The following is a 13227-nucleotide window of genomic DNA, read 5'->3' on the forward strand; positions in this document are numbered from 1 at the left end:
CAAGGGAAAGGTCAAGTTCAATTCCTGCAGTAGCAGGCCCAAAATCCTTATGTCCATGGGCAGCAAGTGAAAAATCCTTATGTCCAAGGGCAGTAGGTCCAAAATCATTTTTTCCACGGGCAATAGGTACAAAAACCTTATGCTCAGAGGCATCAGGTGAAAAATCCATATGTCCAAGGTCAACAGGCTGAAAAACCTTTTAACCCATATGTTGCTTATCAGCAGCCTATCGCTGGACAATTTCAAGGCTTTCAAGGTTAGAATCCTCCCTACGGGCAAGGTAACCTATAGTGGGGGAAAAATCAAATGCCATATGGAAAAAACCCTCCACTATGGGGACATAATCCCTACTAGCAGGGATGGGTTCCACCAACTAGGCCCACTTATTAGCCTCGAATGCCTTTCAATACCTAATTACAGTTCTTTGATACACTAGAGTTGCCAGATGTGTCTAGGCTCATGACTGAACCAATTCTTCGTTCGCCATACTGGCCTCCAGTTCCATCTAAGATCTTGAGTGATTGTCTAAAGTTTGAAGGAAAGACGAAAGAGGATCCACAAGCCCATGTGATGACATATCACCTCTGGTGCTCCTCGAATTCCTACGTTGATGATTCCATTCATCTTCGGCTTTTCCAATGAACTCTCACAGGTGCTGCAGCTAAGTGGTATATCGAGCTACCTTGAAATACCTATCATGACTTTAACACTCTCACCATGGCCTTTCTCACACATTTCCAGTTGTCGGTTCACTATGAAACTAGCACCCATTTGCTAACATTGCTCAAGCAAGACACTACGACCCACATCTCCGATCACATCCATGAATGGAGACGTAGGCATCGCCTGATTAAGTTTGAGATTGTTGATTAGTTGCTGACTGAGTGGTTCATCAAATCATGCATTAGCAAAATTACTGAGGACATTGCTATGGGTGGATGCGTCACTAAGGAACAAGCCACCACGTGTGCCCAGTATCTAGACCTCATCTATTCACAATCTGGCACATTATATGATATGTTACTCGATGCACCCAGACCATCATCTGATCTGGCGACATATAAGTCTCCGGCTACACCTCTTATTGATGGAGTAATTGGTTCAGTAACTCAAACCCCTGCAAAATATTCTTCCAAACACAAGTTAGTCTCCAACACTGCTTCCAATGATTCCTCTCGCAATTCACCTGGCCCTGGTAAAACCTCAGAAGTTCACGTTGTCCAGTCTACCACAATGGATAAATCCACTAAAGGTAAGAAGAAAGGAAAAGGCAAGGGTAAAGTCGATGCCCCAGAACAGGGCCCTCCTAAGTCATCTGTTGGTGATGCTTCTCAATGGAATCCTAAGTATCCATGCCTCATCTATGAGGAGGATCACTATACTAAAGATTGTCCCAGATGATATGAAGTTAGTCGGTTGCTCAAAGGGACCCCAGCTGTCCTGAAAGAGCCTTTTCCGTCCTAGTAGACCCAAATGGTAGACCAGCCTCAATCATCCACTTCCTCAAGTTCCTAAGTGTTCATGATGAATACACCTATCAATGTGGCCACCAGGTCAAAAGTTTATCAAACACCTACCCCGACAGTAGGGAAAGAGAAAGAAGGGATCCCTTCTTCTTCTACACCGTCAAGTTCTGGTCCTCTCCATATAGAGCGACCTAATGTTGATTCCTCCATTTGACCACTGTCTCGAGGTGTGCTACGAAATTCCTTGTACAATCCAAATGCTCGAGCCACTCAACATTATAACATTGTTGAATATTTTGCTCAAGCGCCATCAACTATGTCTACTCTCGAGGTCCTTCAAAGTTGTCCTTCTCAGTGGAAATCATTACTTTCAGCTATTGGAGGTATTGATCCAACTGACTCTAATATCATTTGTTTTGATCTAGAAAACCATATTCTGTGTTTACCTCATCAGATTGCCTTTCTAATTTAGGTGATCATAAATGGGAAAACCATTCATAGGACTGTCATTGATGAAGGTGCTTCTACCTGCATCATGTATGTCTCTTGTTGGAAGGCAATTGGTTCTCCTACTCTGAGCCAGTCCCCTAACACTTTGGAAGCTTTTGACGGATGTGATTTGCGGCTATTCGGTGTCCTTCCCAACCTTGCCATTACTTTGGAGGGCAATACAGTACACATCAAAGAAGAGATCGTTGACGCTAATCTTAACTATAATCTTCTACTCGAATGGAGTTGGACCCATGCCATGCATGCTGTAGCCTCCTCCCTTTTCCGCGTGATTCGTTTTCCTCATCAAGGGAAGATAGTCACAGTCAACCAACTGTCCTTCTTTGCCTCTTCCTCCTTGGATGGCAATGTTCCTTATGTAAAGCACATTGGTGCTCCTTATGAGAGTGTGGGGGTAGGACTTTTTAAAGATCCCACCTTGATGGGTATTTTTCTGCTCCCACCTCCACATGATGCCTGTGTCAACATGATCTTAGTCAAGTCTGATTGTTGGGTCATTCCCTCACCGGATCTTGTTGATACATGGGGCAAGGTTATGTTGCTGAGTCCTACCGAAATTAATTATGTGGAGATTGTTTCGACTTCGCCTTCGGTATCCTCTGATTTCTCTGTTTCAAGTACATCTCTCGACATGTATTCTCAATCCCCCGTTGCTTGGTTCTTCAGAATCTCCTAATCTCTTAGCCGAGACTTTTATTTCTGACAAGAGTATCATGGAAGTTATGTCTCTGGAGGAAGTACCTTGGAACGACACTCATCATCATTACTCGTTCTTTCCTGGCCCATCGGTCATGTCTACTTGTCTTGATAAGTTCTCTTCTGAGTTCCCAACCCTACCACTTTAGACGTCGATCATGACTCATGAAGTTTGGTTGAAAGGGAACATGGGTAACGATGTCGATTGATATTTCTATCAAGCCCGATATTGTTGAAAATGTCCATATCGAGGTAACTTGTTCTCCAGATGAGATCAAGCTCTATATTCATTTGTTCCAAGAGTTTCGGAATGTTTTTGCATGGTCATATGAAGAAATGCCCAGAATTGACCCAAGTATAGTCGTGCACGAAATTTTGACTTACCCTCATGTGAAGCCCATTCACCAATGGATTCATTCAGTGCACCCTAGAAAAGAAGCCACCATCAAGGGTGAAGTTGAAAAATTTCTTAAAGTTAGATTTATTTATCCAATCCCTCTTACAGATTGGGTGTCGAATATTGTACCAGTGATAGAGAAACAAGGCACTATTTGCGTTTTCATCAATTACTATTTGTGCCTGTCCAAAGGATAATTACCCCACTCCCTTCATTGACCAGAGCATTGATGAATGTGATGGGAGTGAAATATTTTCCTTTATGGGTGGTTTTTCTAGTTACAACCAGATCAACATTGCATCGCCTGATCAAGATAAGACAACCTTTATCTATTCGTGGGGGACCTTCATGTATAAAAAGCTCCCTTTTGGCCTTAAGAATGTTGGGTGTACATTTCAGAGAGCGATGTCTTATGCATTCCATGACATTTGAAACATCATTCAACCTTACTTGTATGATCTTCCCACTCATTCTCATAAGCACCATGATCATCCTGATCATCTCCAGAAAAAAATTTCTTCGCTATAGACACTACAACATTCATCTGAATATACATAAGTGTGTCTTTTATGTTGAATCCGGATGACTCCTCGGCTTTATCATTTCAAAAGAAGGCATTCGCCTTGATCCTCTTAAAGTCAAGGCCATTGTTAATTTACCCCCTCCATCTTCATTGCATCAACTGCAGAGTCTGCTAGGAAAAGTAAATTTCCTTTGTCGTTTTGTACCGAACTATGCTAAGCTAGCTTAAGGGTTCACCCGGTTGCTCAAGCAAGGAACCCCATTTGTTTGGGATGAGGCTGCCCAAAATTATTTTGATGACCTAAAATTTGTCCTCATAAATGCTCCTTTCTTGTACCCTCTGAACTATCATCGTGATTACTTCCTTTATCTAGATGCAGCCTCTAGTATCATTGCTATGGTGCTAGTATAGGACGATGATGAAGGCAATGAACATGTTATTTACTACCTCAGTTGGAATCTCCTCAACACCTAAACATATTATTCTCATGTCGAGAAGTTGGCTTTGGATGTCGTACAGGCTATTCAGAGCTTTTGGTATTATATTCTCCTCCACACTACCACTGTGTTTTCCGAATGCAACCCCATGACCTACATCCTGACTCATCAGTTGTTGGGGGGCAAGTATTATAAGTGGATTGTCATCCTCCAATAATTTGATTTGGTGTTCATTACTGCCAAATCTAAGAAATCACTGGTCTTCGCTGATTTGATTTTCTCCCTTCCCTCTCCTTCTCTTCCTGCTAGTGCTGATGCGTAGCTACTGGATGAGACTCTTTTCCTGATTAGCACTCTGGACCCCTAGTAAAGTGATATCATCATGTATCTCTAGACATCCACCTTCCAGTTTGCATTGACCAAGGATGATCGCCTACGCATTTGGCATCAATCCCAACCTCACTGTATCATTGGAGATACTTTATACTGCGTCGGTGTCGATTCAATTCTTCATCAATGTCTAACTCTCAAGGAGGCTAAGAGAGCCTTGAGTGACTGCCATTTTGGTGCATGTGGTGGTCATCTGTCGGGATATGCTACTGCTCAAAAAATACTTTGTGTTGGTTATTTCTGGCCCTCCATCTTCAAGGATTGCATCCTTGTTCTTCACAAATGCCATGAGTGCCAAATTTATCAGCAAAAAATGTGCACCCCACCCGCTCACCTACACCTCGTTATTACCATTCGTCCTTTTGCCAAATGGGGCATCGACTATATGATCATTCGAATGGGAGTCATGATTATATTATTGTTGTCATGGATTACTTCACCAAATGGGTTGAAGTGATGCCTACATACTATGCGGACGGTAAAATGGCGGCTCAATTTCTATTCAATCACGTTATTTCCAGGTTTGGAGTCCCTCAGGTAATTTTCACCGACCATGGCTCCCATTTTTGGGATTACATGATGGCTAAGCTGACTTCTACATTGGGCATGTGCCACAATGGCTCAAACCCATATTACCCTCAGGCCAATGGCCAAGTTGAAGCTGTGAACAAAGTCTTGGTTACGAAGCTTCAATGCACCATTGGGATGCACAAGTCAAATTGGCATCTCATGTTATTTTTAGCTTTTTGGGCTTACCAAACCTTGACCAAGGACGTAACTAGATTCACACAACTCCAACTAGTCTATGGTCTGAAAGAAACTTTACCGATTGAGTACGAAATTCCCTCACTCAAGTTGGTTGTCAAACTTCTCCCCAAGACCTCACCTCAAGAAGAGAACCTCTTATATTTAGAACGACTAGATGAGACTCACCGTCTTACTGCTTTGGTCATCAAAGCGTAGAGAAAGCGGGTCAAGTCCCATTTTGATCAGTTTGTCTCTCCTCAAGCTTTTTCTAAGGGCAATTTGGTTCTTCTGTATGATCAGGCTAATGATAAGTTGGGGGCAGGTAAGTTCGAACCCATGTGGCATGGGCCCTACATTGTCAAATGTGCATTACAGAAAGGGGCTTATGAGCTAATTGATTATGAGGGAAATCCCTTAGAAAATCCTTGTAATGGGCTTTATCTCAAAAAGTGTTATGCATAGGTCATCTTGCATGGCTACTTTTGTACAATAGTGTGTTATTCATTTTTGTGCAGTATGGTTTGGTGTGTTTTTTTTCAAGCAGCTTTCCTGCTTATTATGTTTTTACCTGCTTTGCAGATGTTTGTGTCTCCTCACATTGGTTTCACTGATGGTTCTTGCCGTAGTACCTGAAATCTGTCATCCGCGGCATGGGCCATTTATGACCCCCATGGTGATTTGTTTGATCTTCAAGGTATTTGTTTAGGTCGAACAACTAATAACATTGTTGAGTATAGCGCAGTTATTGAATTGTTGTCAGAAGCTATTTCTCTTGACATCCAGGAGTTGGTTTTCAACGTTGATTCACAACTTGTTGTTCTACAACTCAATGGGAAATATTCCATTAGAAACCCTCAAATATTGAGAATATATTTGCGTATTCTGTAGAAATTTTGTGATAGGTTAACCTAATAATGCAATATAAATCAAAGAAGAATACTATAACCTACTTCTACTATCAATTTTTAGAAGCTTAAAGATTGAGCTGAACAACATAACCAGAAGAAGAAGAATCAATGGCACAATACACATGAAAATTCTTTAGGGAAAGCCTCAACTAAAAACCCCACACTATTGTGTTATCATACATGGTGGAAATGCATAGGAATTATACAAAGCCTTAGCTCTCACAGCTAGCCATCTCTTAGTACAATCCTCACAGATGCTCATAGGAAATCTTGGCTTCTCTCCAACCTTCCTCTTTGCCCTCCAAGCTCCTATTTCCTTGCGCTGTTCCTTGTGGATGATTCCTAGTTACCAAGTGGAAAATCCCTCCTTCAAAACTATGCAATCCTCAAGTATAAATCCTTCACTGCATGCATGAGTTTTCTCCATGAGAAAACACATGCAACTGATAGTACATTGTCCTTGAACATTAATCTCAACTGGGTCTTTCTCAGAATAGACATGCATGAGTTTCTGATGAGGGAATCTTCAGTTAACTGGAGTAGCACTAGTTGAGTGCATTAATGCATCAACTGACTGTTAACTCACTATTAGTTCCTCAAACAGTTTGGAACTAATTTAAATGGACTTAACTCAGTAAACTAAGTTAACTAATTAAAACTCAAATATAACTCAATCTTATCTCCTTAAGTTAAGGGATAACTCTTGCATGACTTCAGAAAGAATTCTAACTTGAATTTATCCAACTAATTAATTTAAAATAAATTAATTAATTATTTCCAAGTAGCTATTAAGACTAAATTCGATTTTAATTCACAATTTAATTCAAGGACAAATTAAATTGGAATATTCTTGTTGACATATTTTAACACTCCCTCCCAACAAGAAAGGGATTATTTGCCACCCTGATCTTGTCTCTATGGAACTTGAATTTACACTTTGACAATTCCTTTGTCAAAATGTCAGCATCTTGCTCCTATGTCGAGATATACTGCAGCAACATGATCCTCCTCGCTACACAATCTTTGAGATGATGATACCGGATGTCGATGTGCTTGGATCTATCATGAAATATTGGATTCTCAGAGAGTTTGATACAACTCTGATTATCACAGCAGATCACAGTTGGATCCATCCTCTGATCAAACAAACCAACTAGTATTTTCCGCATCCAGATGGCCTCACATGCTGCCTGACTTGTAGCCATGTATTCTTCCTCTGCCGAGCTGAGTGCAACTGACCTCTATTTCCTATTGTACCAAGAAACTACCATTGACCCAAGGTTGAAATTCCCTCTTGATGTGCTCTTCCAATCTGATGGACTCCCTGCCCAATCTACATCAGTCAAGCCCTATGGCTTCACTCCCTGATCCAAAATGGATTTTGGATAGACTCCTAAGTCTAAGTGGTCCTCATAGAGGAAAAATGAAAGTCCACGAAAGTTCTTGGAAATAGCCCCATTGCAGAGATCTTTTCTTTCTGAATCTATTGCAACTTGAATGGGCTAAAATGGACTTAGGATGTCGAATTTATCGCATGCAGAAGATGCCTAGTTTCTTTGAAAAAAGAGGCAAAAACCCCTAAAAATGGCAACAAACCCCTGAAAAGGGAAATCACATCGGAAAAAGGCAAAGGCTGGATTTTACGTGAAGGCAGAGGAAACTCTGATCTGCTGATCTGATCAATCATGTCAGAGGCAGACAGATATGCGATATCGGGACCTAGACCTGTCGATCACCGATCACCGATGATCGGATCGGCGAATCGGCAACGGAAATACATAGAACCCCCGGTCGAGCGACATTGCGATCGCCGATATCGGCAATCGGCGATCGACGACCCCCGATGCTGATGAAAAGGCTAGACCCGATAAGATTTCAGAGCCCGATTGAATAAAATTTCATGTCCGAAAAAAGGGCTTTTTCAATGTAAATCACATTTTTGTTAAATGAATGAAAAACCAAAGAAATGCAAATAAAGCGGTGAAACTAGACCCGAAAGGGTTTGTTAATGCAAATACATATTATTTCAAGTCTGATATGAGTGCGATTTCCATGTTTTAATGTATTTTTAGATATAAAAGGAAAACCATGAAACAAGTGGGGTTTCGGGAGGACCGAAGGTGGTAAGAGGTTTTGGCCAGCCTCTGCCCGAGCCCATACATTAGCTTCCATATGTCCAGGCCTTGGAGAGAGAAAACCACTCTTTTCGGGCAGTTAACTCTCGTACGCATCGGTCGCCCGAAATGAACCACATCCGTTGGATCTAGATCTTCCAGATCAATGGTGGAGATGTGAGAAGTGATTTAAAAGGCAGACTTGATGGAAATATAGTGCGGATTTATGAATATTTGAAATCTGATGAACATTGTTTTGGCGGATTTTTCTGTGTTTTGCAGTGTTTCTTCGTGTAAATAGAAAACGACTATTTCTGGGGATTTCAAGTGCCGACGGGTCCATTCTGTTACAAAACAGGTGGCCACCATCCCTAAGGGCATTTAGCAATGATTGCTAACGCTCAAAGGGGGATTTGAGCGGACAGAGGCCAAGAGCTGAAGAGCCCGAAGGGGAAAATGAACAGAAAATCACCAATTGGCTTAAAATCCATGAATGTCAGAGACAGAGGGGGTTGTTAGAGTTGTTGCTGAAACTGAACATAAGCAGAAAGTGAAGCCAAAGTAGGAAGCTAAGGCATAAGAGAGCAGTGCAAAAAGGCAACAACAAAACAAGCAACGCAAAAAGAAAAAGCTAAAGCACACGCAGCCAAGGGAGTCACTTGGAGTTCAAGTGGAAATCTAGAGGGTTGTAAATTGATAGAGAGCCGAAGAAGCTAGAACCAAGAGCCAGAGCCAGAGCCAGAGCCAAGAGCTAGAGCCAGGAGCCAGAGCCAGAGCCGAGAGCCAGAAAGCTGAGAGCTTCAAGAGCCAAGGGATAAAATGGTGTTTGAACCCACTGTTTCTATGTAAAACAGTAGGAGTTGAGCCAAGATCTTGTAAAAATGACTTATACCATAATCCCAGAGAGCCTAGTTGAGTTGACTAGAGCTCACGGAGATGTAGCCCAATAGTTGTGGGTGAACTCCTAATTACATTGTTGTTCTATGTGTGTTATTGTTGTATTGTCTCTACTGTTTTATTTACTGTTATATGTATTTATGTATCAGTTTGAGCACATTAAATTACAACACATAAATGGTTTTAATAAACAACACCATCATACACCTTCTGTTCAAGTACATATTTAATTCTGCACGGGTTAATCATAAATACTTGGGAATAATCTAAGCTTTGGGAGTGGGAGAGGCTCTTGTGAGTTAGATAAGAAGCCTAAGTACCCCATTTTCGGATCAAGTGGTATCAGAGCTTAAGTTTGGTTAACCCTACCTTCAAAGAAGGTTATATCAGAATTCTTGATTGACAGAGCAAAGATTGCTTGTCTGAAAGGTGTTTGGGCAGTCAAGGATTGATTGTCTGATTGATGTATGCTTGTTGCAAACTGACTATTTTCTGAGTTTGCAGAGGTAAAGGGAAAGCTATTGATAGCTCAGTCTAGGAAGGACAAGAAGGAAAGAGAGTTGAAGGCACTCTTCTTATCCCAAAGGACCTCAAGGAAATCCTTGGAGCACAAGAGGTTTGTTGCAAAAGGTTGTTGAATAAGCTCTTTATTTATCTTGTTGAAGTTTTTTTTGTTCATTGGCATAATGACAACTTCTACAAGTGGGTCCTCAAATTCTGCTTTCTTCACAAGATTCTTTGATGAAGACATGAAGCAATAATTGTCCACCATTATGGATATGGTGAGAGAAATGTATGAGGATGGAAGGAAGAGCAGCATGCTTAGAGAGCAGTCGAATTCCGTGAAGGAAGAGAAGTAGTTGTTGTCTGACAGTGTGCAGGAAATGGAGAGGCAACTTCATATTGCAAATATGAACCTGAAAAGGATGCATGAGTTGGAGTCACAACTCTTTGTTGCCCAAGAAGCCTTAGCCAAATATCAGCTTGAAGAAGAGGTAAACCATTCCATTTTGTCTTCAAATTCCTCTAAGGATGATTATATTGGTTCTTTTGAAAAACATACCAAAGGCATAGGTTCCAAGCTAATGTTCAAGATGAGCTATGAAGGAAAAGGCTTGGGTAGACATGCACAAGGTATTGTTGAGCCAATAATGATTGAGGAAAGGCCTAAGTATTTGGGTCTTGGCTATGGACAGTCTTATGGAGAAAGTTCCAAAGCTACCATGAAGACCATTAAAACAACTCCAAGAAGGAGTTGCATTGTAGGTCTTCAAGAGTGTGAAGGTTGTATTCAGGAGGAATGCAATAGCTTGAAACATCAATCATAGGATGCAGGTGTTCAGAAGCACACACTTGAACCAAAGAGTTGGGGAGACTCTAACAGCCTTGAAGAGACTAATGGTGTTCCAAAGGGAGCCACTTCTTCACTTGCTTCACCTCCTCATGAAGGAAATAAAGGTGAAAGTGGTAGGTATAAATCTAGTTCTAAACATAGTCCTTTTGATTGTGCACAGCATGATAAATTTCCACATAAGCATGGGAAAAGAATTGCATGTTCCTTTTGTGGTTTGGATAACCATCATGTTTCTAGATGTTGGAAGAGAATGGCCACATACAGGAAAAATTTGAAGGAAAGGAAGCAAAAAGCCAAAGGTCCATTGGACAAGGCAAATCATGCTGCCGAGAGGATGCATATGTGTTGCACTTATTACCATAAGCAAGGGCATCTTGCTTAAAGATGTTGGACTTTGAATCCAACAATGCTTCCACAAAAGCTGAAGAAAGTGGAAAGAGAAGATGGCATAAATGGAAAGGAAGATTCCATGACTGATGTGTCTCAGGATGATTCACATGTTGATGCTGATGTGTAGATAAAGGTAGTACCTTTGAAAGGGATTGGTGAGAAATGGCTAGAGTTTTTATCCAATTAAGGTTGCACATCTATTGATGCATCTATTTTCATTTCTTTGTTAATGAGATGCAAGTTGCAGGTTCTTATCAAGAAGGTGAATGGAAAAAGTTGAGTAAGAGACTCACTTTATTGCTGCAACATTATATTTCATTTCAGCTTCGAAAGTACAGTGTACTTAAGTGAAATTTGAAGGATGAAATGCATGCATGAGCATGATGTGCGTGGACACAGGGATGTTGATGTTTTCCTTGTTTTTAATATGTATGAGTAATTAACTTGTAGGGTTGGTTTCTTTGATGCAATGTTGACTTGGGAGAAGTTAACTTGGTCTCCAAGATGGAGATAATAATGAAGTATTTCATCTATTGAAAGAGAGTCCTAATGGTCTTTTTCTACATGCTTAACTTAAAGGGTCATTTGTTTTAAAGGCATGTTTTGTAGGCTTGTTATCTAGTCTACCATTTGTATGTAGATGTAAGACATGGAGGTGTTCACAAGCTATGAAATCTATTTCTTTTGTTGAAGCAGGAGTGTAGGCCATCCAGTTGTTGTCTGTGTTTCTGTTATTGTTAACGGTTGTTGTTGAAAACTTTTCAAACAGGTACCAATGGAAGTTTTGTGGAGCAGATGACTTCACATTTGAGCCACCTTGGATCAATGATCAAGGTAGAAGAGTTCAAACTACCTTCTATGACCATTTCAGCAAAAGTTCTACATGAAGGGAAGAAGGAAGATAGTTCTTCCTAGGAGAACCAACACATCTAGAAAGGAAAGTGGTCAAAGACTTTGGTCCAGAGGCACTATGTAAGGAAAGTGTGTGGAGGTTGAAAGAAGAGGGTGTTGTTACTCTCAGGTACTATTCAGATCAATATATCAGTCTTTTGGAGACCAAAAGTTCTTTTAGTGGTAAGATGTGATCCAAAATGGATTTTGGATAGACTCCTAAGTCTAAGTGGTCCTCACAGAGGAAAAATGAAAGTCCAAGGAAGTTCCTAGAAATAGCCCCATTGCAGAGATCTTTTCTTTCTAAATCTACTGCAACTTGAATGGGCTAAAATGGACTTAGGATGCAAAAGTTATCGCATGCAAAAGATGCTCAGTTTCTTTGAAAAAAGAGGCAAAAACCCCTAAAAATGGTAAAAAACCCCTGAAAATGGAAATCGCATCGGAAAAAGGCAAAGGCTGGATTTTACGCAAAGGTGGAGGAAACTCTGATCCATCGATCTAATCGATTGGATTGGAGGCAGACAGATATGCGATATCGGGACCTGGATCTGTCGATCGCTGATCGTGATGATTGGATCAATGAATTGGCATTGGCGATACATAAAACCCCCAGCCGAGCAACATTGCGATCGACGATCCCCGATGCCGATGAAAAGGCTAGACCCGACAAGATTTCAAAGCCCGATTGTATAAATTTTCAAGTTCGGAAAAAGGTCTTTTTCAATGTAAATCGCATTTCATTAAATGAACAAAAAACCAAAGAAATGCAAATAAAGTGGTGAAACTGGACCCGAAAGGGTTTGTTAATGGAAATACATATTATTTCAAGTTCGATATGAGCAGGATTTCCATGTTTTATTGTATTTTTAAATATAAAAGGAAAACCACGAAACAAGCAGGGTTTCGGGAGGACCAAAGGCGGTAAGAGGTTTTGGCCAGGCTCTGCCCGAGCCCATACATTGGCTGCCACGTGTCTAGGCCCTGGAGAAAGAAAACCACTCTTTTTGGGCGGTTAACTCCCATACGCATGGGCCGCCTGAAATGAACCACAACCGTTGGATCTAGATCTTCCATATCAACGGTGGAGATGCGATAAGCGATTTACAAGGCAGACCTGATGGAAATATAGTGCGGATTTATGAATATTTGAAATCCGATGAACAGTGTTTTGGTGGATTTTTCGATGTTTTGCAGTGTTTCTCTGTGTAAACAGAAAATGACTATTTCTAGGGATTTGAAGCGCCGATGGGTCCATTTCATTACGGAACAAGTGGCCACCATCCCTGAGAACATTTAGCAATGATTGCTAATGCTCAGAGGGGGATTTGAGCAAACAGAGGCCAGGAGCTGAAGAGCTCGAAGGGGAAAATGAACAGAAAATTACCAATTGGCTTAAAAGCCATGAATGTTAGAGACAGAGGGGGTTGTTGGAGTTGTTGCTAAAACCGAGCATAAGCAGAAAGCAAAGCCAAAGCAGGAAGCTAAGGTGTAAGAGAGTAGCGCA

This window comes from Pinus tabuliformis, chromosome 6, assembly GCF_031772625.1.
Source record: "Pinus tabuliformis cultivar Carrire ecotype Pingquan chromosome 6, CPIR1, whole genome shotgun sequence".
Classification (NCBI taxonomy): Eukaryota; Viridiplantae; Streptophyta; class Pinopsida; order Pinales; family Pinaceae; genus Pinus; species Pinus tabuliformis.